General features: G+C 46.3%; 1 long non-coding RNA gene across 1 annotated transcript in view; it reads right to left on the bottom strand.

The window, feature by feature from the left end:
- Nucleotides 1-14,887: 14,887 nt before the first annotated feature.
- The window catches only part of LOC113491418, a 13,262-nt gene continuing 3,214 nt past the window's right edge, over nucleotides 14,888-24,935 (bottom strand). Inside the window, exon 3 of the long non-coding RNA XR_003400399.1 lies at nucleotides 14,888-15,183. This is a non-coding gene — a long non-coding RNA (uncharacterized LOC113491418). The remainder of the gene's footprint in view (nucleotides 15,184-24,935) is intronic.

Here is a 24,935-nt window from a genome sequence, read left to right as displayed (position 1 = left end):
GAGGTCATTCAGTGGGATAAAATAATCCCAGGTGTAACTATTAAATCCAGAAAGTAAAGACTTCATCAGATTCTCTATTGGGAAGTTCTCTTTATTCCTGAAAAGCTGCCTGAGACCCATGAAAATGTTAATCATCAGAAAAGAATAATCCTTCATCCAGTGGGGAGAGGTGTCACAGCAATGGATGAGGAAATCCTTCATGCGTGCAAACAAGACTGGGAAGTGCCATAGGTACAAGACAAAGTCTCAAGTGCATGACACTAATCTGCTTAATCGCACTCAAGAAGTATCCAGAGAAGTCAAGTGGCTGGGGAAAGAAATAATCACTTCTGTGCTCTCCTGCTAGAGCTGTCTAACCTGACACATTTGCTTTCACTGACATGGACCACAGACATCCTCTGTCCTGTGGAGAACATCCCAGGTCATTTAGCCACCCATCCCCTCACCACTGTACAGCAGCTCACATCTCTGTTTCAAGTGATACCCTGCACTTTCCTGATTTTCCCACTGCAGTTTCCTCGATGACAGTTTCCCTCAGGGCTATATTCTTCTGTCCCTTGGAAACTGCCCAGAAATGCCTCAACAGCAGCACACCTGTACCCACACATATCATCAGTGAAGGCACACTGGCTGCTACCACAGCCAAATAAGCCTTGGTCATTTTTGTTGCCCAGAAACTTAGGAACATATCTCCCAGGTTAAGCACAAGAAGAGGGGTGGGCCAAGTGCCACAGACAATCTTTTGAAATGTAAAGCTGGAAGAAAGACTCAGCTGTTGCACCATGACAAAACAGGGACTGTCGGCACATTCAACCACCCTTCCAGAGACACCTGGTATTTATCCCCACTATGTTTGTCTCAGCAAAGGGGAGATGTTGGCACAGGCACTAGCTTCAGGGGCTTGCAGCAGTTCTTCTGCTGTACCTCCTTCCCCTGCCTCTCCCTCTGAAGTAGCAGGAGAAATGACAGAGGCACTTGCCCCAAGCACAGTGCTCAGTCTGTCTCCCTCTCTATGGGGGACAGAAAAAATAAGAAAATACAGAGACATGATTCACCACAGCACAAGGACACAAGGCCACATTCAAACGGGGTAGAGAGAAAGCAGAGTCAAAACAGAAACACAGATCAGGCCCCTGCAAACACAGGTAGTATTGGCCAACACAGCAATAACAGATTCCCTCCCCATAGAGGAAGGTCCAAGTACATGCTTAATGCTACTTCTGTATCTCCAGAGCATGCTGACAAGTCCCCTTAAGCAGGATATCCTAGAGCAGACCTCCTCAGCCTGTTCTGCCCTCCTTGCAGCCCACGGAGAGGATGCTCTTCCATGGGAAGTTCCCCTTCACCCAGGGAAGAGAGCTCATATCACTTTCTGCAGTCTCCCTATGATCTGGATTCATGTCTCACACCCAGCCAGAGAATCCCTGATGTGACAGCTCAGGGAAAATCAAATGAAGTGCCAATCCTATTTCATTTTTCAGTAAAATAATCCCCATATGGGAGAAAACAGTTTCCCCAGACATCTGCCACACATTCCAGAAAAATGCATTACAGGCATGCCACTAAGTGTGAAATAGATTTTTAAAAGTTAAAAAGCTATTGGATATTTAAAGGATGTGTGACATATCACAATATGCTGGAAGTGCATTTTAAGCAATAACAGCACCTCAAAGATACTGTGGAGGGATGCAATTAATTCTGTGCTTTGAAAAAAAATCCTGGGTTATGGTTCTCTGGAGGAGGAATGTTTTTCTAAAGTACCTATTTTAATAGTTAATTATTGTATTGTAGGGGAAACTCGAGGCTTCAGTGCAAGCTGAACTACATGGTAGAAGGCTGTAAGCAGTTACACTGATAACATTAAATTAATCCTACCCCAAACCGTTCTCCCTTCTAACACCCAGTCTCATTTGCTTCATCTGACTGGCAGCTTGAGCTGAAATTTCCATAGCAGGTATGACTACATTTTTTTTTAGTGGAAAATGAAGTTGAAATTCAACAGCTACAGAAAAAAAAAAAAGTTTTCTCTGTTCAGAAGCATTCAAGACTTTTTTGACTATCACTTGTTCCTGGATGTTCTGAAACCTTGCTTTCACGCTGGGCAGCAGCGTAGCCTGGGACCTCTTTTGCTCATCCTGTAACAACCCATCCAGAGATAAATTAGCAGCTGCCATGGGGGGAAAAAAAAAAAAAAAAAAGTGCTTTGAATATGATCATGAGAGACTGTTTTGATACGACTCAATCCAAGAAATTAAGACAGAGTTAAGGATGACGTAGAACCTCAGTTTCTCCCTCACCACACTGCCTTTACAACACAATCTTTCACTGCACTTTCATGTGTATTTTCCACAAGATCCCTGCATCCACAGGGAGGGACAGCAATCAGTGAAAACAGTGATGTGATCTTTATTTAGCTAATGGGCTTGACAGAATTTTGCTGGCAGCAAGGTGACAGAAATAATCAGGAATGGAAAGCATGAAGGGTCTGGGGAAGGGACATTACTTCACCCCATCAACCCCAACTGGGATGCTCCCATCCCACCCCTCATCACTGCACCCTGAGCCCTCCAGCCCTGCCATCCTGACTCCAGTTGGGCTCACTGCCCCAGCCTTTGCCTTCTCAGCTGGCTTCTTCCCATCCAGAACCTCACCTACACCTCCATTAGCCTTGCCCAGCCCACCCAGTCCCCTCTCCAGGTTGCTCACTCATGTCATCACTCCCCAGTCCCTCCACTCTGGTAGGCAGATACCTATCTGGTGGACACACTTTCCACCTCAGCTCCTTGCTGGCTGCCTGACCCTCTGGATTTATTTTCCTCCTGGGCTTTTTGGTCCCCCATTCCACTACCCTTCCCAGGATTTTTGCCTGGTCCCTGTCTCCCAGACCACAAATTAAAATTTCATTAAGGGATAAAGAATGTTACAATGGGAAAAGGTGGGCAGCTTTAGAAAACCATGTTACCACCTCATGTAATAATGAAAACCAAGTCTTCCATTTCTTTGATTCTGTTTGTGTGCATGGCCCCCATATGAACCCCATGACTTCATCTCTTTGCTCAGCAGGACCTCTGAAAGAAAAACATCACTCAGCACCCAGCAAGGAAAAAAACATGTATTATCAGGTCGCCCATATAGAGAAAGACAATGGGGTCCACTGATAAGAAACTAGGAGGCATGGAATGAACAAAATGCTACAAGGAAACAGTGAGAAGACTGCTACCTCTGAAGGTTCTTCTTGTATAAAATAAGGGGGCTGCTATCTAGAGCCCCTTCCAGTCAATAAAATCCCATATCCAAGAGGGCTTCAGATAGGAAGAGAAGAGCAGTTGCCAGCACAGAGGCTGCTAAACAGTGGATCAAGAGGTATGAAGAAGAAAGGACAAACTCCGAAGCTGGGAAGGATCCGACTCCATCAAGGAAATTAATCAGAAAGGAGCCACATGGAAAGAAAACAGCAAGTAAAAAACAGTCTTGAGAGAAAAAAATAACATCTTTCATCAAGAAATATCACTGATGGCCACTGGCACTGAACATCAGGCAGCACCAAAGGCAATATATTATTACTGTTGTACTTCTATGAGCATGTCTTTTTAAATATAATTTACTTATGACACAAACGCTTTCAAGGCCCAGCCTGAATCTCACATATGGACAAAGCAGAGCCTGCCAGATTCACCCATAAAACTAGGATGCTTACTCAAAGCAAAAATTATATCATGAGTTGGTAAAAATGTGAACAAAACCAATGACATAAAACTGTAATACATCACAAAGCATACTTTTCTCAGATATGTTTTAGTTTAATTATTGATAACAATGCTTGTTAACAATGCTTGCTAACTGGCTGGTAAATTATCTGTAGTATATTTTGTAGAAAATAAAGACGTATTCATAGGGGGGCTTACTGCTGCACTAGAGTGCTGAGTTCTTAGCTGAGAAGTAAGATACAGGTAAATGTAAGAAGCATCTTTTGAGGGTGTGTGAACGATTAAGCAAGGCAGATTTGACAAGTATACCTTCACAGTGTCTTAGTGTGCTCCCAAATAACAAGCAGAGACTTCAGATGTCTGACTTGAGAGACTATCAACCTCTGCATGGAAGAAAATATTTCTCCACCTCCAAAATATCAAGTTCCCTCCTCTTCCACACTATGAAACAGAACAGCTGCTGTCTGTTGCAAACTGCCTGTTTCAATAGGCAGGTTAATATTTTACCATGTGTTTTCTTTCCATTCCTTCCCTTCTTGCCTTTTGAGGCAAATCTCATAGCTAGCATTACAAGCACTGGATACAGCAGCTTTCTCCTGGATGATTTTGTACTGATGTTAGCCCTTTTCATCCGTGACTCTTTAAGAACTGAAATCCCACAAGAGGTACATTCAGTTCACTCTGCCTCTGAAGACATCCAGTTACTTCAAGCTACAAGCAATGTGAAAGCCCTTGTGGTATTTCAGCATTTATGCTACTCTGTGGAGGCAGCGATAAACAAAACCAAGTTATTAAAGATGAAACGGCTCTCACAAAGGTTTGGGGGGTCAGGAACAAGGCTGAGACAGCAATGTTCGTTCAACTTTTATAAGAAAGCCCTCGAACACCTTGTCTAGCTTCCAAGCTGGGGCACAAAGCCAGGAGAACACAGCCACACAGCTCCCAGCCAGCAAGCTGAGATCACATCCGTTTGCCTCTGCCCACAAGAGCTAGCCCTGGTGAGCATGGATTAGCAGAGTACCAGCTACCTCCCAGAGAGGACCAGGGCCAGATGCTCCAGCAGCAAGTATCATCCAAGCCAGCCCAGAGGATTTTCACCTACTAGCACCCTGCCCCTTCTCCCAGGGCAGATGCACCCTTTGGACCCTGCCATCCCGAGATCAGCACAGAACTCCCACACACTGACAGCTCAGGATGGGGATGTCAGGGATGCCACAGGAGGATAGCTGCTGACCTGGGCTGGGAATAAAATAGTCTAGATGGAGAAAGAAGCAGCCTGTGAGGATGAGGAAGCCCAATCCCACCCCACCATGTAGCAAGACCCTCAACAGACAGGGGACACTGTTTTCACAGGTAAGCTCCTGCATCTCTACAGAGCCCTGCCCTTTTCCCTCCTCCTAACTAAGCTGATGAGTTATGTCCCCTGTTTAAATCCTACCTTCAGATCTTCCCATTAGCTCCTGACCATTCCCCCCAGGAAGCCTGTTGTCCCTGATACTGGCTAAGAAGGGCACTTTACAGAAAGAGCCAATTCAAGGGCAGCAGCAATCAATGCAGACAGGCTGCTAGCAGTGATACCCGGGAATGACAGCGAGGGAAGAAAAAAAAAAGGAGAGGGAAAAATGACAGACTACCACAGATGGAAAAAGGAGAGGGGAGAGACAGGGTGGCTAGTCACAGAAGGGCCTGCTGGAGGAGTTACAGGGACTCAGCAGCTCCGAATCACACTTGAGGGGGAGCAACGGCAGCTTTTACAGACTCAAGCACGGTAGGTGATGATGAGGGGAGACCAGGGGAGAGAAAACTAAAGGACAAAAGGATAAGCAAAGAGTGTGGTTTTGTATCATTAGCGAGGACAGATTTCTCTTTCCTCCTGGATGAATTGCAGTACATAAGTGTAAATGGCACCACTGTCTCAGGGGACAGATGGCTACTCACATTACAGCTCTACACATCCCCCATCCCGCTCAAGGCACTTGCTCCCCTCCTCTGATCTGCACTGATGCAATGGTCAAGGGCAAATCTGGAGAAAGGGGAGGCAGGGATGGGCATACTTCAAGCAGGAAGGCCAAGCTAAGTTCTCCATCTCCATCCCCAACAGCTGACCCTGTAGTCAGAGCTGGGCAGATGAAAGCTGTTCCAACCACAGCACTTCACTCAAACTCCAGTCCCCAGACCAACCAACCCATCCAAACACCCCTATGCAGGTCTTCCAGCAGGAGGGTTATGCCACCATCACACTACCTCTTTTACTTGCTTCAGCTGTTCTTGATGGCAGTCAATAAAGATCAAGTGCTCATGCTGATTGTCTCAGATCTATTGGCCACCTTTAATACCGCTGATTACAAGGATTTGTTCAGATGCTAGCCAAGCTCAGCAGGGAGTTGCAGTGTGGTGCTGGAGTAGCTGTTTCCAGCCTAGATAACCTCCACTTACAGCTCCCCACCAGGTTGTCTTACCTCTTCATAACCACACTTCAGCTCTTCTTTCATAAGTCCAGCTGCACTCTTACCTACCTTCCTTGCTCATCTCAGCCTCCTTCCCTAGCTGCTGGTCACAACTCTGGTGCCCTCTCCAGCTGGAATAAAAACCATCCCCCTCGACTAGCCTGTCCCCTCTTCCAAAGCTTTTCCTGAGACAATACCTACTCATTTCCACAGCAGAGCCCAGAGCAGCCTTCCAGGTAGGACAGCATTACCTCCCTGATGGAAGAGCACAACAGATGTGAGGCAGCACAGCACAAACCCACAGCCCTAGGAGCAGCAGCAACCAAGAGCAGGGCAAGACCAGTCCACTAACTGGATCTGTCCCTTTGAACAGCTAGCCCGGTGGCACTTCCCACTGCTGCTCAGCCCTCCTCCCACTGTCCCCACCAGCAACAGGCTGCAATCCCCACTTCAGAGAAGCACACTTCAGACAGGACCTCCTTCACCCCTGCCCCATGGCAGGCAGTGAAGCACAGGAGAGGCAGAGGCATGGAGATGTGCGAGGAACTCAAGGAAAGGGCTGACCAAGGTGTGCTAGGCCAACCAGAATCAGTGGGCAAAGAGAGCACAGGACAGAAGCAGGTGCAAACTTGAGCCTGGTCCATCTTGTACCAGGCTACAGCCTTCCTACACCTTCATCTTCTAAAGATATTGTCTCTCTAGGACTAAAAAGATCTTCCCAGCTTAGAGGCTGGCAGCTTGGCAGACTCTTTGCTCCTATTTTCTCCATAGGTCTGAAATGGGCCAAGTTTTTCCGACTTTCCTCTTAACCATCCTGGGACCAGCTACAGGCCATTTGCTACAGAAGAGCTGCAACTGTTAACCATTCCTCACCTGATGCAACTTGTATCACATATTATTACACTCAACACACAGCAAATTCAGCTGGCTGCAGGCCCTTCCCCATGGTTTGGGGTGGGAAGGGTATCAAATCCTCAGATAGCCAGCTGGTCAATTTGTTAGTGGTTAATTGCATTATATAATTCACATTGTTATGACAGAACATGCAATTAGAGGTCTGGTCAGACTATTTTATGGGTCTTAAACTGAGTATTTTTATTGCCCTTTCTATTTCTCCAAGAGCCCCCTCTGGCTCCTTCACAGGCCCTGCTCCAGTGTTCAAAAAGGCTGAAAAAGGCAAACTGACCATTTTTCAGAGAATAAATGGTTCTCATCTCCAAGACAAAATATATTCTCGTGAATAAACACAATATGCTCCAAAATGCTTTTCAGCATTTGTTTTGGTTCAGCAACATACTTTGCAGAGGGATGGAGAGGTCCCCAGAATATTCCCAGTGTTACCATCCCCACACTGGGCAGAGCACATCGTTCTTCTCTTCCAGCCTGACTCTACCAGGTATTCCCCACACTGACACAAACCGCACTGGATAACACTGTACGTACTATATGACAAGACCTATCTCCCTAACATATCTTGAAGAGCAACAGCTGGTGCAAATAGGTCTGTTCTCACTAGGTATAGCAGAACAATGATCTACACCTGACAAGGATGTGTCATCCTCTACTCTCTCCCACCTGCTTCCTCACACCCTCCACATTCATTGACCAGAAATCCAGGGACCACATTGAGATATATCATTAAAAGCTATTGCAGTAGGAGTCCTAGCAGCACTTTCCTGAAGTATCAGATCATGCAGCATTAGCAGGTCTTTCATTGCTTTTGGCATGTATTGGGGAAACAGGGTAGTACAACACACACAGAGGAAAAAAAATGCTCCTTTCTTATCCTTTCACTATTTTGCAGTTAGCCTTTCCTCCAAGAGTAGGAATCTCTCCTTCAGTAACAGGGAAAATGCTCAGAGCTTGGCATGAAGATGGTAGGTATTCACTAAGAACTTTTTAAGCCTTCTTTCTGATTTTGTTAGACCCTATGGACATTAAAGCTTCAGACAGCTCTGGTTTTGTTTGTGCTGTTGTCCTGCTTTATTTCCAAACCATGGTGTTTGACTTCTCACTATATAAACCTTCAGAGAATAAGCTAAAGGGATGGGAAGCAGTGAGATATCCTATCTCAGTATTTGTGCTTAGATACACAGGGTCAGCTTGCAAGCCAGCCAAATTTAGACCTCGTCTCTTTACATCTGCCTGCTTGCCTGGAACTGTGTGCATCTCACACACACACCAACCGAGCCAGTTTCTTACAGATCACAAGCATGCAAATCCCCTTCAAACATATCCATCCCTTGTGTGCTACTAATGACAATGCATTGAGTTTAAATTCCATTTACACCATGTCTGACTGTGCAAATGAGCCCTCTAAACTTCCTATCATAAACTTGCACATCAAACAACCCACATTAATGACACTCCCTTGTCATTAGTTTTGCAGAGGCAGCTTCTTTCCTAACTACTTGTGCAGGTCCTGAGCACTGTCATGCTCCCCGTGCCACCTGCCTCTGTCGACCAACCACGATCATGAAACAGGGTTTCTATCCCAGGAAAGAAGCTGGAATTTACAGAACTAATTTTCAGACTAAATCATTTTCAAAACTAAACCTGCTCCCTGACTTTCCCTTTTCCTCCCTCCATAGTATCTGGGGAGCCACACAGCATAGCAATCCTAAAGGCAGCCCAGGATGCTAGCCAGCAAGCCCCAAGCCCGCTATCCAGAAACTCCCTCTTTAGTAAAGATGACAAAATAGGTACTTGCAGAGAGTGACTTTGCTCTCTGAAGGGAGGGGTTAAGTTAAGCATGCTGAATATCCTGATACAGATGGCAGTCTGTCAAATATCTATGGAGAGAGCCTAAATGCCTGACTTTCAGATAGGTAGAATTTGATGGGGTGAAGTCCAGCCAGATTTCCAACAGGAAAATTAAGGGTCATTTCACAAGCATAGGAGATGTCTGCTTTAAAGCTCCATTGTTAACACAAAAGGGGAGGAGAATATTTGAGGATAGATTGGTCCTGGGGAAATGGCCATGTTGGCCCAATGCATGCATTGCCTTCAAATATTAATCAAGTTTATGGACTATTGGCTTATTAGAAGTCACCCTTATTTTCTAATAGCAAACTTCATTCCACCAGCAGGGAGCTTGGCAGAGTGGCAGAAGACCTAGCAGGATCAAAAGCTGTCTTGCACCCTTTTATAGCTTGAAAAGCATTCAGCACATGCCCAGACAGACACCAATGCTATCAACACCACATGTCCCCTGGAGAGCTCTGGATCGGCTCAGTTTCCCATACGACTGGAGCAACTGTAAAGATGATTTAGCATGTTGTGGAGGGCAGAGAGGTTTATATAACCTCTTACAGAAAAAAATCACCTTGTACTTGTTGGATCTTGGGTATACAGATATATCTGTTGCCTGGAAGAAGGTCTACAGAGCTGTGTGATCAACAGAAATCAATCCGTTCTTAAAGGCACAGCAGCAACATTTGCCTGATTACCTAGAATAATACAAAGCTATCACAGGTCCTCAAACAAGTGCCAGACTCTTCACTTGTCTTCCAAGCTAGATTTGCAAAGAGGGACAGGAGAGATCTCTCTTTAAAATGGAGAAGCAGGAATAATATATGCATTTTAGTAATTTCTAGGTATGCACATAAAAGCTGATATTGCTGACCCCAAGAGTGGAAAGCCATGATCCCTAGGTCCTCAAGAATGATCAATACTAACTTAAAATTCATAAGCAACTCAATTTTTTATATATTATTATACCTTATGGTCATATTTCCAAGCTTTTCTCTACCTACTAGAGAGACAGGAACCTTTCTTTTTTTATTATTTTTATATGCATACACACATAAATAAATGTATACATCTAAAAAGAAAAGTAAACCTCAGAGGATTACAGGAGCTCAGGCCTTAAGACATATCAACTATTACAAGACTTGCAACAAATTTGCAGCTGGTGTTTGCTTATTAATTAACTACATCCAAATGTTATGAAGACTGCATCCAGGGTTTAACAGTACACAAAGCAACAGCTTAAGACAGAAACAAGTACAACATACTATAGAATCTGCACATAAAATCTCACTTGCACAAAAATTGCCCAAACTGGTATTTGACCAGGGTGTAATATATAACACACCTATTCACCCAAAGCTTATTAATGAGCAAAATATTTGTTGGCCCCTCAGCCACATATGTCGGCTGATAAGTGGTGGCTTTGGCAGCACAGGGTCTCCCCACATCATGGTGTTGCCTGCTTAACATCACCAAGAGAAGTATCGACTACCAGTCCACACACACATCACTTACTTTGTTCCCATAGGGCAGTGCCAGCCTGAAACACCACTATTGCCATCAACAGCCATCCTATACTCAGTTGACTCTTATATAACCGATATCTGTGGCACAAGGCAGGGAGGAAGTGGGGAATAAATCTGTAGGTTTTTTCAGTTATCCATCAATATTCTTAATGCCAGTCCTGGTTTTTTGAGCACCAAGCACATAGCACAAGCCAATACAGATGTCAGTACAAGTTACAGGAAAGGTACCCCGAGAAGTGTAATAGGACTTTTAAGGACAGGTACAAAGCCCCTACCTTGGGGGATCTTTAAATCTAATAAGATACAAGGCAGCTCCCTCAATACACACAAGCAGTCTTACTAGTTTCAAGAAGCCACCCTGCTCTATACCCTATAAAACAGCTCCCAGTACTAAAAATTATGTCTATAACCTTTTGCACAACTGGATCTGACCCACTACTCCTACACCACTGAAATCAACTGGAAATGTAACACTGCTGAGAGCAAAACAGAAGACAAATAGCCAATACACTTCACAAATGAGGGAAGGGGGCTGGTATATAGCAAAAAGCAAGAAAATGACAGAGTGGATAACTGCAGAGCCTATCTTATTACTGCTAGAGCTTTAGCATTGATTTTTTTTTTTTTTAATGGCATGCTTCACTCTTGGTCTTGCTGTCATGTCAATATTATAGATATGACAGCAAAGGGAGGTCTGGACCTCCTGGAAAGAGTTTCTTTTAAAGAAAGGCTCAAAGGACAAACCAAATCTATTGCATTTGACCCTAGAGACAGATAAAATATAAAGTCTTTATGGAACCCCAAGGAGTCAAACAGCAATGCAGACATCCAGGCATCTCTCTCAATCTTCTCATAATTTGCAAAGTGCATCAGGATCCATTTGTAAGGCACCATGTGGCATGGCCTTTATTTAGTCCCAAACACTTTATAAATTTATAAGATGAATGCTACACAGTTGTTTTGGAAACATGTTTTCACACTTTTCACCCTATTTCCCCTCTGAGCTTGACTTGAAATCCTATTTGGCATGGAGTTTAGATTTCTTAAAAGGAAAAAATCTTACAGCCTTTTTCATAACCGTATCTAAAATATTGACTGTGTTAACACTGTAGCTGCAACAGCTCCATGGTCTGCAACTCAGAGCAGCTAGCCTTCTCCCTGTTCATCAAAACAGAAAGCAACCTAAACAGTTTGGCTGGTTACTCATGTGCTGCATCATGCTGGACTTCCTTCTGACAGGCGCACTTAGCACGATCCAAGCCAGGCTCCAGGTTGCATTGCATTGCATACCCAGATGATTACACAGCAGTTACCTGTATCTAACAAGGTTAATCAGGATTTTAAAAAACCCCAAAACTGGTCACCAAATAACTAGTATAATTCAAGCATTCATTCAGGCTCTATGTAAAGCCACCCTAGAAATGCATAACTACCTAACTTCAAAGCATCAGGCTCCTTTTCACCACACAGCACAATGGCAAAAACCAAAAAGCACAGTAAATACTCCCTTTTGGGGACAAACAACCCAAGTTTCACACTGAGCATCATCCCTATCTTAAAAGGGAGTTAGGGTCTAAAGTTTTTGCAATAACAGCAGTACATATTTATACACCAATATGCATCCAAAAGTGATTTTAAAACAGGGATATAAGTGGTTCTTTTGCCTCTCACTGCACTGCAGCAAAGGAATATGGTAGTTGTTTAATAGCACATAAAAAAATTGCAGGACTGCTCATGGAAGGAAAAATAATCTTCAGGGGAGGGGGATTTAAGTAGGTAGAATGTAATTACCTAAATTGAAATTTGGTGGTTAATGACCTTGTGCTTATGAAGATTGCTACACAGTCCTCAATAATCAGAGCTTCCATTTTAAGTCTCACTGACAGTACTTCCACAACAATGATCATGAAGCTCTGGCCTAGTAGAAGACAATGAGAAGATTAACAGGCTTTTATTTAATGACTCATCTTTTTTGCTGAATCTTCAGGATAACCTAGGTGTTGCCCTGTGACAGTGACTCAGCCTGCCCCTGCTTGGCACAAGTACGTTTGAGACCCAATAGCCCAATAGAACAGGGATGAAAAACTTTAGGCAGAAATAAAGCAGGCAGGCATACAAATTCTTAGAAGATGCAATTTGTCTTGCATAGAAGCATCCCTTACAAAGGGGCTCATTCCCAGCCAGGGGTGAGACCATAGTGAGTGATGTGCTGCCAGGCCATGAAACTGTACCATTTCTATGGTGCTATTAAAAAAAAACAAAAAAAGTGTGATGCCATGAACATATGATTACCTGCAAAAAACCTGCACAGTGCAGAAAACATCCCTCATCCCCCTTTCATCCCTCACTTGAAAAAAACTATGGAAACTACTTACAACATAATCCATTCAAAATGAGGACCACAAGAGGTAGGGAGGAATCAAAAGAAGAGTTGAATCCTTTCCATTCAGTCTCTACTTTTCAAGTAATCTCCTAACCACACAGTTCAGCTGAAATCACAGGTCTGAAACAACCCTTTCAAAAGGTTTCCAGCAGCCTCACCATAGCCCTTCACACTCTGGTGTCACATGTAGCCAGGTGTAATGTCATTGCTGATGTGGAAGTCCCGGACACAACTTTTCACCAACAGGTGACTGCATAAGGCTTTTTCCTTCTTTCTATAACTTAAAAAGCCCTTTTCAGAGTCAAGTAGCATACCTGTCTGAGGGTTAAAACAAAAGTAATATTTAAACACTAAGAGGGACATACAGTACCCAACTCCTTGAATAACACAGCTCCAACACCTTAAAGCAAACTCCTTGTTACATATCAAATTGGAGGGAATGTTTTAACTGATGTTTTTAGCCAGAAATAGGGACAGGCTCTTCTCTTCTTCCCCCACAACTTCATTCTTCCATTCAAGAGCAAATCTTCATTCCAAACCCAGGCTATTACTCTTCGCTCATTTCCTGAATCCAGCCTTTTCAGTGAGGCACAAATCCCTCATGCTTTACTCTGAGCCTACTGCATGCTGGGACAAGATTCCCAAGACATAATAACTAATACAGACACATAGTGATTGAAAAAACAATGCATAATTCAATATAAAGTTTTAAAACTTTAAGGAGCAGCCAGTAGAAAGGAAAGCAGAAAACCTAAACCTCCAACAGGTTCTCAGTCATAACCTGGGCTTGAGACTGCAACACCTTTTTAAGGGCTTCTGAACTGTAAGACAAGAGCTCAGAATTGAAACCCAAATCTTTTCCTACATTTGAAACTGAAACAAGTCTCCAGATTCATAAGCCATCTAAGGTCGTCTGTTATTGCTGACAGTACCTTAAGACTTTAACTGAGGTTTGGCACTTGAAACTGAAAAGGCTCTTAGAAACATTTTGTGAGTCTATGCTGTGCGCCCAGACACTCAGATATAGAAGCCAAAGCATCAAAACCATAACAAACATCCTTATAGATAATACCCACCTAACTGGGAACTAAGAAACTTCCAGGTAGAAAGTGCCATCACTTGAGATTTCTAGCCAGAAAAAGGTTCAAGTAAAACTTCAGACCAACCTCTCCAATGAATCAGCTTCTTCTCCACTTCCTCCCAGTCACAAAGGGTCCCAAAGACCAAAGAACAAGAAGCGCCCTCCACCTGTTCTTGTATATTGCATCAGACTCAAGAGCCATGGAGGCCATTGCTTCCTAGCAGTCTCAGTGCTAATGAGTTAAGCAAGTGGTCATCATTTGCACTGGTGGGTTGCAGGAGTCTCTTTGCAATCCAGTCACTGAGCATGAATGATGACACTTGTGTGTCTGCTGACCTCCCATTCGAAGGAAGGATGTGCTCATGTGCCAGAGACCTCTCCCAGGGCATATGAGGCTCAGCATCAAACTCTGAACATATTCTCCCATTCACTCCTGGCCAAAGATCATGGCAAGACATTGGCAGGACAGTGATATGTGCTAGATGAAAAGATAAGGTATCCTTGCAATTGAGGTCCAGGAGTGGTGGTTCCTTCACCAAGGGCAAGATGAGCTCTCACTAAAGCCTGTATGCTCAGAGGGAGAAGATACCTCTGCCATTTGTGGAGCTGCAAACAAGTTCATAGGCTAGCAACTCTTTCTCTGCTCCAGGGCAGAGGTGAAAAGGGATATGGGAAGGGGAAGAACAGGCCTTTCTAAAATACCTCTCCTCACTCCTCCCCTCTCCACTCACCCTGTCCCCTGTGACTGGGGCTGTCAGCAGCTCTCTATGAAGTCCCCTCTTTCATAATCAGCTTCTTTTGATCACACACTAAAACAGCTGAGGTTCTGTTTAAACACAAGCAAAGAACAAAGCAGGTTGTTACCTATGTATGAAACGTCATTACTTACCTGCCAGATGCCCTGGGAGGGCAGGGAGAGGGAGGGAGAGATGGGGCAGGACGGAGCAAGAGGTGCAGAGGGAGAAGGGGCAGCTCAGAAAGGATATGGGTTGCACACCATTTTGATGCACCAGTTCCGTGGGCTGGTGGTCTGCTTCAAGCAGAAGAAGACAACAGGGGCCAAGTCGGGGTAGGGGACATCAGGGTCCGGCGGGGAGGTGACCTCCTCATCCTCATCCAGCTCCAGGGAGGACGGCAGCTGCTCTGGTGGTGTTTGTTGCTCCAAGACCCCCAGATCCACAGGCTCCAGTGGGCAGATGGCAGAGGCATGAGGGGGCTGTGGGCCTGCAGGCCAGGTGGTGGGAGGCTGGGGGACGTACTCTGCCATGCCAGCCGCAAGCAAGAACCCCTGGAGAGGAGGGGAGAACAAGAAATTAAACCCTCATGAGGAATATGCAGCAAAAGCACAGCACACCCATGTTCTCCCAGCGAGTTCAGAGCAGGGGAGAGCTGCAAAACTGACAGCTCTGACACTGTGATAAACCACAGTCACACTTTGTGTTGAAGCAATTTTAACCAAAACTCTTTCCTGCCAGTGCCTCTTTCCACCAAGACTAGTCCTTTCCTCTGACTAGTCCTCTCCATCGCTAACTATTTAAATCATCCCTGTAGCCCCTGAGACACCCTGGCATGGTGCCATACCATCTCAGGTGATGGTGCCAACTGTTTTGGAGACAACCTGAGCACCTTAATGGAGCACTGCACTTCGGAGTGGCATGGCCCCATCCTAACACAACACAGCCACCCTGCCCTTGCAGTCCCTCACCCAGTCCTGCCAACCCCAGGTTCAGCTCTGATGCCCCATGCATGCCCTCTCCCACCCAGAGACACAACAGGTTGGCCTCGTGCCATGCCACTTGTTGGGCAGACTCTTTTAGATCAACACTGGCAAATACATGTCAAACCTATATAGAATAGTCACTCATTCAAACAGGGAGCTCTAACACAAACTAGTAAACTGCAAGGCCTGGACCTGGGTGGGTGTTAGAGGGACACTCTTAGGAAAGAAAGTTTGTCCAAGGGTGGCCCGATGGTAGCCTGATGGGTGCTTTCTTCCTTTCACCCTCTTGGCATGCACAGGTGTCTGGAGTGCCCGTGCTACCAGTACAGGTTTAAAAGCAATACAAGAGCCCTCAGCCACACTGCAATACAAAATGGTCCAATTAGCAGCAGGACAGGACGTGTCTGTCACCAAGATCCCCCACACAGACCTCATCTCCTCACATCCTGGCCACAGGGTATCCTCCCAGGGACTTGGCTCAGTTTCCTTCACTTTAGGAGCACGCAGCCCATGGATATCTCTGCTAACGCTGCTCTGCTTTGGCATTCTGCACCCTCAATGCTTCAGCCTGAGACCCGTTTGATGCTGGGTCCATGATCTCCAGTGCCTTCCACAGCACTAATCTGCCAGGTCCAGCCAACCTTTCCACCATGGGCTGCAGTCCCCCATCATACCCGGTTAAGACCCTGCGAGCTCTGCCTACCCACTCTGTTCTCTCAGCCCCTGCTTTCAACACACACTTTGATCCAAAACTTTGCTTGTTCTTCGAGTCTTGGTATTTGTCAGAAAAAAGAGCAGCAATTGAAGAGGTTTAGAAAGCAGACATAGTGTCCCTGAGGGGATAGCACAGAGACTCTGAATTCATTACCCCGAAGGCCTGCAGCTATTGGAAAGAAACAGGTATTGTGTCTCCTGACTGGCTTTGAGATGCTGTTCATAATTTTTTAACCCCTATGACAAAAGTGGCAGCACATCCTTCCCACCATCCAGCACCTCTGTTTTCAGTTCCACCAGGTTTTTAATTCTGATCACCTATGCAACTTTTTGTACCACATTTTCCATTCCCTATTCCCACTAGCTCCCCATTGCCTGCTCTGAGCTGGCTCCCTTGCAGGCTATTAACATGCAGTGGCTGAGTCCAGCTTCTTTCCCATTAACATGGAGGAGAAAGGTTAGCAGGCACAACCAGGAGAAATTACTTATTACAGTGCTCAGAGCATCCACACTGATGCGGGCATGACAATGGCAAACTGTGACATACAAAGCTTCATAATCAATACAACTGAGCAAAGGAATGGGAGAAACAACCTTATGAGCATTTCCCTGCTTTCCCTCCAAGCAAACATTCAGGGCGTCTTCTCCATCTCACCACTTTGGGATGCAGCTCTGCCCATGTCAAACACACATGCACAAATTGGGTAGTAGCTGCACCATGGGCAGTTTATCACTGCAATTTGTGCAGCCCAGCGTGACTCATTAGAGGTCATATGGACATAGAGCCAGGCGAATCCCTTTGGAAGGCCTTAAGCTAAATATAGTCCTACAGTAAATACAGTGTGTCCAGCTGCCACACTGGAGATGTAAGTAATGCTCCTTTCCTTCCCGATACTAAATCCTGCTCTGCCACCCACAGCCCCAAGGCTGTGATCATGGTATATTTCCTACATGATGCTGTGTCAAAAGAAGGAGAGGGGAAATCCAAGCAGTGAAGTACTTCTGAGCTCTTTATGCTGAGTCAGTCCTCCTGTCACAGCTTCAAAGTGGGAGTGGTTTTCCTGCCACAGAGACATCCAGTGTCCTCACCACTACCAGCTCAGATGTGGAGGTTGGAATCAGATATTTCCACTATTTTGGCCAGGCTGCAACTGATGTAATGCTGATATTTTCTCTTGGATTGCAATTACTGACTTTCCCATGTCGTAGCATTGCTGTGTAACTTGGTTAGAATGAGCCTGGTACAATATTTCAACCCCAGAGAGGACCTGTTTAAATAAAAATGGTGAAGAGGAGTGAGTTTGCCACATGCACGCATCTGCATACACTGAAAAACATGCATCAACGGAGAGGGTTCCTACCCAGATATAAGATAGTAATAGTAAGAACAGACAGGATTATAAGGCTCCAGAACTCACTTTTGGGATGCCTCTAACCTCCCCTTCGTGCAGTGCTGCTTACTGTGACAAGGGCAATAAAAGAGGACAATTAGATGGTTATAGGGTGGTCAGATGCACGTTCTTCCCACTCAACCTTTGGTTCAGGCAAGTCTATTCACAGCTGTTGGTGACATGCCAGACCAATCAGTGAAAATCAAATCCTTCCCACCCTTGACTTTTCTTTTCTGGCTAAATGCCCTCCAAATGCACAAAAACATTCCCCTGCAGAAGTTGCATGCTGCTGGAGAAGCAATGCTACATCGACTGCACTTCCCTCCCAGGGGAAGGGAAGGTATTTGTAGGCTGGTGGTCTTCCTGCTTCTCTCCCTGTGCAGTCTGTAGGCTGGTGGTCTTCCTGCTTCTCTCCCTGTGCAGTCTGCACCAAAGCCTTCCCCGGAGCCAGGTATCACCTCTGTACTCCTCCTCCCACCATCCATTCCCAAGGGCCATTTAAAAGCACCACCATCCTGAGCCAAGCCCCTGCTGGTCCTGCAGCCGGCATGCACACCTGCCGCAGACACGTGAGCTGGCAGGGACCTCATTGTCTTGGCAGGCACAGGAGAAGATGACAGCCTCTGGCTCAGCTCTTCCCTGATTCTGAGAAAGCACCCAGTCCTGCTGGACTCCACTGGGGAAGAAGGGAGAAGGGTGCTCTGAAACAACAAGGGAAGCAGTGGAGTTAATGAGCAGGGGAGATTGCTTGGGAGAAAAAAGAGATGTCACAATTCAGGGGAAGTGCTTCAGAGTGTGTCTGTTCCCAAAGGCAGATGTCACCTCCTGGTGTGTGCTGCTCAGAATGGTCTCTGCTGAGACATGCTGCCCCTCAGGGCTACAACTGACGTCCTGGGGCTGTTAATGCCACGACATGCCAGGCATGCCACAGTTGACTGAAGTACCATGAGCAAGTCAGCCCAAGGTGTTTTACAGGCATCATGTCCTAGCTGAAGCAGTCTCCTGGCTCCTCACCACCCCTCCTTGAAAGGGGTTTGGGCAGAGAAGGGACTTCAGGGACTGTGGGTGAGGGAGGGCTGACCTTTGCAAAGCCCATGCAGACCTTTCCTGAAAACCTCTAGGGTGCAGACAGGATAGGGGAGACTATCACATCTTGCCAGTGAAAAAGCCTTTTGCAGCCGGACAGGAGAGAGAGATACTGGAGAGAGATCCCCAGAGCTCAGCAGGACATCTCTCCTCCCATGTTGAAGCATCCACAGGGTTCACCTTTCTCCCCACCATCCTTAACCCTGCATCCCTCACCAGCCCATGCTGGCCCAGGGCCATCCCTTTCTGCCTGCACACTGCTTGCATGGGCAACACCAGGGCCCACAGCTGAGATGAAAGTGCAGAGTGTATTTCCTTTCAGTGCAGCCTTACCTGTATACAGCACCTCTCATCCTGAGGGAGCACAAGTCCTTTACAGACCACTCACCTGTTACTCAGAAGCAGCAGGAAGCGCAGCAGCCACACATCCTGCTAACACCCCATAACATCCTTGAAGAAGAAGGACAAAAATTACAACCTTCAGCTAGCGTTGCAGGGGAGAGCAAGACAGCCCTGTCAATCAGAGAAGCACCCGTGATGCATGTATTTATTTATCTCCAAACATCCATCTGAAAGTTGACGATCATCTTGGGGCACAGCTCTTGTGGTCAGCTTCACAGAAACCTGGACTTATTTAGGGATGTTTCTGACTGCATGGCATATTTATGAATGCATGTGGGTGACCCCATTCGGTAGCTGCGTATGCACGTGTGCCTCCCAGGGTGGTCTGTCGTACACAGTTGTGAGCCTGTGTTTGTTTGTTACTATAAATGGCAAGCGCTGGTTGTGTGTTATCTTTGATGCATACGTCTGGCTGTGGGGATGTGTTAGTCACACAGGTTTCACATTTTGAGCATTTGCAGTGTTACAATATAATTAGTAGTACATGGCTCCCTCTGTGTTTATGTTCATCTGGCATTGGCATGTTTCTCTGCCTGTTCATGGGAGGCAGCGCCTGTTCTCGTCTGCCTGTATATGCCTGGAAGTGTATGAGTATCAGTAAGGAACAGGGTCACTTTTATTAGCAGCTAATTTGAAAGAGGAGTTCTTACATCTCCATCATCTCAGCACCAACTAATGTAAGGAGACGTGGCAGAACCCAGCAGAAAGCATTTCAAATGGCACCCAAACCCATCGCTCACAGGTGACAATGTGCCCATGCACCCCTGAAACACCCCATCCATGGCCTGCACCAGAGACAGGGTCTCCCAGCTGCCCTGCCTGGTCAAATGTCCATGACCTGTTGCCTTTCAGCTGCAGGCTGGGTGACTGCTGCGCCTTATCTCCACACATATTATTACCCTCTGCCAGATTTGCTCAGGAGCTTTACAGCTTCCCCCTTTCCACCCTGGTGATTCTGGATTCCTCCTCCCGCTCAGGACAGGGAGCAGAAGAAACTGCCCCATCCACTGAGCAGGGGAAGGAGCGGTGTGGTCAGGACAGGATAAAATAAAGATAAGCAAACTACCTGTCCTGAAGCCTCAGCAGTACCCTGACTTCCACCCATACTGCAGACAGCACCCCACAGCTGTAGGAAGAAGAGCAAGCCCAGATCTTCCGTCACACAGATGAGGGTGGACATTCGCACCCTTATCATCACAGCTGATGTCCACCATATCATTTCCCCGTCGCATTGCTGGGATAGCCCTATCCTGGCCATGCCTCTGGTCCACATCCCTGGCACAGCAAAGTAGGGATCTGCTTACACTGCTAAGAAGCCTTTGGCCAAGCCTGAAGGAGATGTTGTGGAGACCAGTAAAGATGTTGCTGGAGAGATGGGGAAAAGGTAAACAATGAGAGAATAAAAGGCACAGGAGTAACATGGTCACTTTCGGTTGAGGAGGTACAGAGGCAAAGGAAGTTTCTCAGTGGTAAATCATTACCTGGCCTTAACTATATGGGGTGTTTGAGACCCAGAGGTTAGTGGTACTGAAGACCTCAGCCTCAGCTCCCCAGAGAATATGCATGCCTGCTTTCAACAAAACATTTTCATTTTTGGTGTCCCAAATAAACAGACAACCCAAAATCTCCATTTGGGGATGACTCCTCACTCTAACAGTCTGCCCCAGACCCAGTGTTTTCCCTTTCCAACCTACTCCCCTCACTACCTGCCCTCTCACAGCAACGCCTCCTCCTCAGGCACAGGGGCACCTTTCACACAAGTGGATTCCTGTCATGTCCTCTCACTTAAACCACCACTTAGCCAAGCTACACATCTTTAGCACTTAATCCTTGCTCATAAATTAATCTCCCTAGCCCTGTGGTCGTTCTGTGCAGATCCACACTGAAAGTCGCCTCTCGCCTACCAATGCTCTGCCGATAATGATGTGCCAAGAACAGCCTTCCCACAGGGCTGGCGCCTGGGCCGGCTGCAGAGGCGGGCTGCCATCGTGATGTCTCCGTTGCTGGCCCAGTCATGCTGCAAGCCCATGTCTGATATGCCATCTACCGTCACACCTTGGTCTCGTGGCATGTGCCGTCCCCTCCCTGCCCTCACCAGGTCCTCAGACTGCGTGTTTCAGATTACATTGCCCCCAGATGCATTAGCTTGTGTTTTTCCTAAGATGAATCTCATTATGTTATTTTCTGCCCATCTTTCTGACCTCGCTAGTTCCCTTTGTGCTGTTTTTCTGCATCCCCACTGGCAGGCAAAAACCTGTTTTATCATCATCTGGGAAAGTCATTAACATGCTGTTTACTCCCTCCTCCAGATCAGCAATGAAGATGTCAACTAAGATGGATCTGATGAGGATGATGATAGTGGTCTCATGATGATAGTGGAAGATAGTGGTCTCATAGGCTCCCAGCAATGACAGCTTTGGGGCTGTCCTCACACCCTCAGTCCTTGAGCCAGAATATGAAGTGCTTGTGAGAGAGACAAAATGTGCAAATACCTTGACTGTGCCTCCTGGAGAAGGCCATGCTGGGGGAACAGAGCTGCAGCTCCTGCCCACCACAAGGGCAGATGGTGCCCAGTGCTGCAGCTGCCAGTGCGTACCTGCACTGAGAATGGATGGAAAAGGGCAGCCCAGGGATGGGGCCAAGCTGGTCACTCCCACCCAGGCTGAGCCAGCAGTGAGAAGCTCTGCCCTTTCACACCATCCTTCCTGAACCAACTTCTCTGCACCTTTTGTCCTGGTTCCACTGTCCAGCCTGAACCAGTGTCCCTTCAAGACATGTTGCAGTGAGCAGATGTAGCAAAGCAGCAGCATACAAGGGGTGGGGGGACCCCAGGAGACCCCCTGCTTCCCATCACAACACAGCACTGGATACAACCTCCCACCCCTGCACAAACATCTTCATCCCACCTCCAGACTTAGTCCCATCCCACATCACTGCTCACATCTGGAGAGACAATTCCCTTGGGCAGAAAGGGAGGTGGGGAGTAATGAGAGAGTAAGGAACACAGTGCTAAGGGATTTGGGGACCATCAAGAGTTATATCTCACAGATCTCCTCTCCCTATAAAGTACTGCCCACCCCCACCCCCCTCCTTTTCCTCCAAACGAGATAATCTGCATAAACCCAAATGTACATTTGGAGCAAACTACATGAAAAACAAAAACAGGATGTGAGCTGAAGCTATGTGGAATGAGATGATGCCCAAGGCTCTGCCTCTAGGAGGGGATATGGAAGAGAAATGTAGCTATGAAGATGAGAATTATCTAGAAGCAAAGAGGAGGTAACTCTGCAGAGGCCTATGGGCTGTTCAATCTCAGGTCAGTAGACAGACCAGGACTTTGTGATGGCTCCCTGAATCCCACCTGATTTAGCTACTGACATTGCTACTCATTTATGTATGCCTGAAAAGTCTTCTTCCCTCCCTGCTGCCACCAGGAAAAAAAAACCAAACTCAACAAAAACCAAATCAAAGCTTGGATGGTTGCTTGAATAGAAATCACTGAAAAGCAGCAAAGACACCAATCCAAGCATATCTGACCACAGACCTGAAATGGACTCCTGTAGTCCAAGTCCAATCCCTCCCCATAGCAGAAAACCTTGCAAGGAAACTCAGTCGGAAAGAGTGCATAAACAGTTACCCTAACCCTCACCTCACACCACCTCTACTGGCCAATTTGAGTAACTGTAAAGGCAAAATAGGTGAAAAAATGCCCAAGAAAGACAAGCAATTGAGGGCATCACCACTTCTGAAGGTCTCCGGTCTGGGAAGAAAAGCAAGATGATGCTGGGCACGCTGCACACGCACACACTGCAGCAGCAGAAACAGGATCCCATCCATTACTGCCAGTTTGACCTGTAGGAAAATTCACTCCTAACCTCTGTCCTGGAAAGCAGCTTAATGGAGCCTGTCAGCAAGACACACTAACCCAACACCTGAGAAATATTTAATATCACCAACCCCACCTGTGCTCTCTATACAGTGCTGTTTTTCTAGCCACAGCCAAACACTGACACTTCAGAGAAAGAAAATAAAAACCTCCCACCCCCTGCCCCAGTGATCACACCACACAAATATTTTCAACATCCACATCACAGCAGCAAAATCCCTGGCACTCACCACTTCACCAGCTACCAACAGCGCAGGTCAGCAGCTCTCTCCACCCCATGTTCAACCACACAGCTATAACCCCAAGTTCCAGTGGTTTCACATGGAAATGCCCCTTGTTAGACCTCCCCACAATGCCCCCCATCAAGGGGCACAATGGCACGTCAAGGCACAATGGAGCAGGATGTGTTGCCTGCAGATGATGGTTATGTCAGAAGCAGAGACCAGCTGCCTTCTAATTTTTTTAATACACACACATGCACACACATACACACTTGATAAGAGGGAAACAACCTTTTCTGTCAGAGGCACCCCTCTGATCCTGCCTTGGTCACACGGAAACTGGGCTGCTGTACTTCACTCTGTGGGAGCTGGGAAACACAAGCTACTGCAGGAAACACCAATAAGCAGCATTTCACACCAAGAGCCCACAGCATGTCCACTCACCCACAGGCTGCAAAGGCCCCAATGACTGAACCTGGTTTAGCCAAGAGACCACCTCCCTCATGCCCCACCACAGCAGCCCACACTTCCAGACCAAAGCAAGTGACAAGACATTTTCTGAGATCTCCTCATTGCAATTAGTCCCTGATACACCAGACTGATCGCTCTACAGGGCACACCACAGTGCTTCAAACACCATGGCCTTACAAGTACCGGGAAAGTGAGGGGTTTATTACCAAGTTATTGGGTTGATTTATGCAGTCTGAGTTATGATTAGAGGGCTTAAATAAATTTTGCATCAGTGTAAGACCACACTGCAATTTCTAAGAGCTTCAACATAGCATTTCAGACATAGATGAATAAACTGACTATATTAGGTCATTATAAACAACTATGCACCTCTGCATAGCCGAGAAAAAACCCTTTACTTTCCAATAACAGGTTCGGTTTTGTAGATCTTGAACACTCCTAAAATCAGCCCAATATTATCTTTTCTATGGATTTTAGAAAAACACAGCTAAGAAATGGTGCTACCTGATCTTGTAGATCCACCTGCACCACTTGTTTTCTGAGCCCATCCACGGACCCATCAGTTTTAGCAAGTCTCTCTGCAAGTTCAGCAGTTCACCTGCTTGCTTAAATTTGAAGGATTAGGACTTTGATTTAATAAAAGATAAAATTTATTTTAAATCAGAAGCCAGCTCTTTTAAAGATTCCTAAGCCTGTGTGTGCATTTCATGAGTTTCCAGCTGTAGATACTTGTCCTCTTGGAGAAAAATGACTAAAAATTGGTTTCAACATTTTTTTTTTTTACCCAGTAGAAAAAGCTGACGAAGCATATGGCTTCTTTGCAGCAGAGCCCGTAAATGCAGGCTTTTCCTAAAATCAAAGGTGGCCAGGGCTCAACATAAGTCACCCTGGTCTGGGACACCTTCCTGGTGTACCTTGCTGTGGATGTGACAGGGTAAGGCTGTAACACTAAGTAGGGCTGTAGCTTGGGACCACATCGCACTGCATGTGGACACACCAGTGCTCCAAAACTAGACTAGGCAGCAATAATGCAGCCAGGCATGAAGTGGGTTGGTGGAAGGAAGGGAGGGAGGAAGGAAGGGAAGGAAGGGAAGGAAAGGAGGGAAGGGAGGGAAGGGAGGGAAGGGAGGGAAAGGAGTGAAGGGAGGG

The sequence above is a fragment of the Athene cunicularia genome, assembly GCF_003259725.1.
Source record: "Athene cunicularia isolate RWA chromosome 1 unlocalized genomic scaffold, athCun1 chr1_part2, whole genome shotgun sequence".
In the NCBI taxonomy this organism is placed as follows: domain Eukaryota; kingdom Metazoa; phylum Chordata; class Aves; order Strigiformes; family Strigidae; genus Athene; species Athene cunicularia.
Note: the sequence above shows the minus strand (reverse complement) of the source record. Positions and strands in the feature narration are given on the sequence as shown.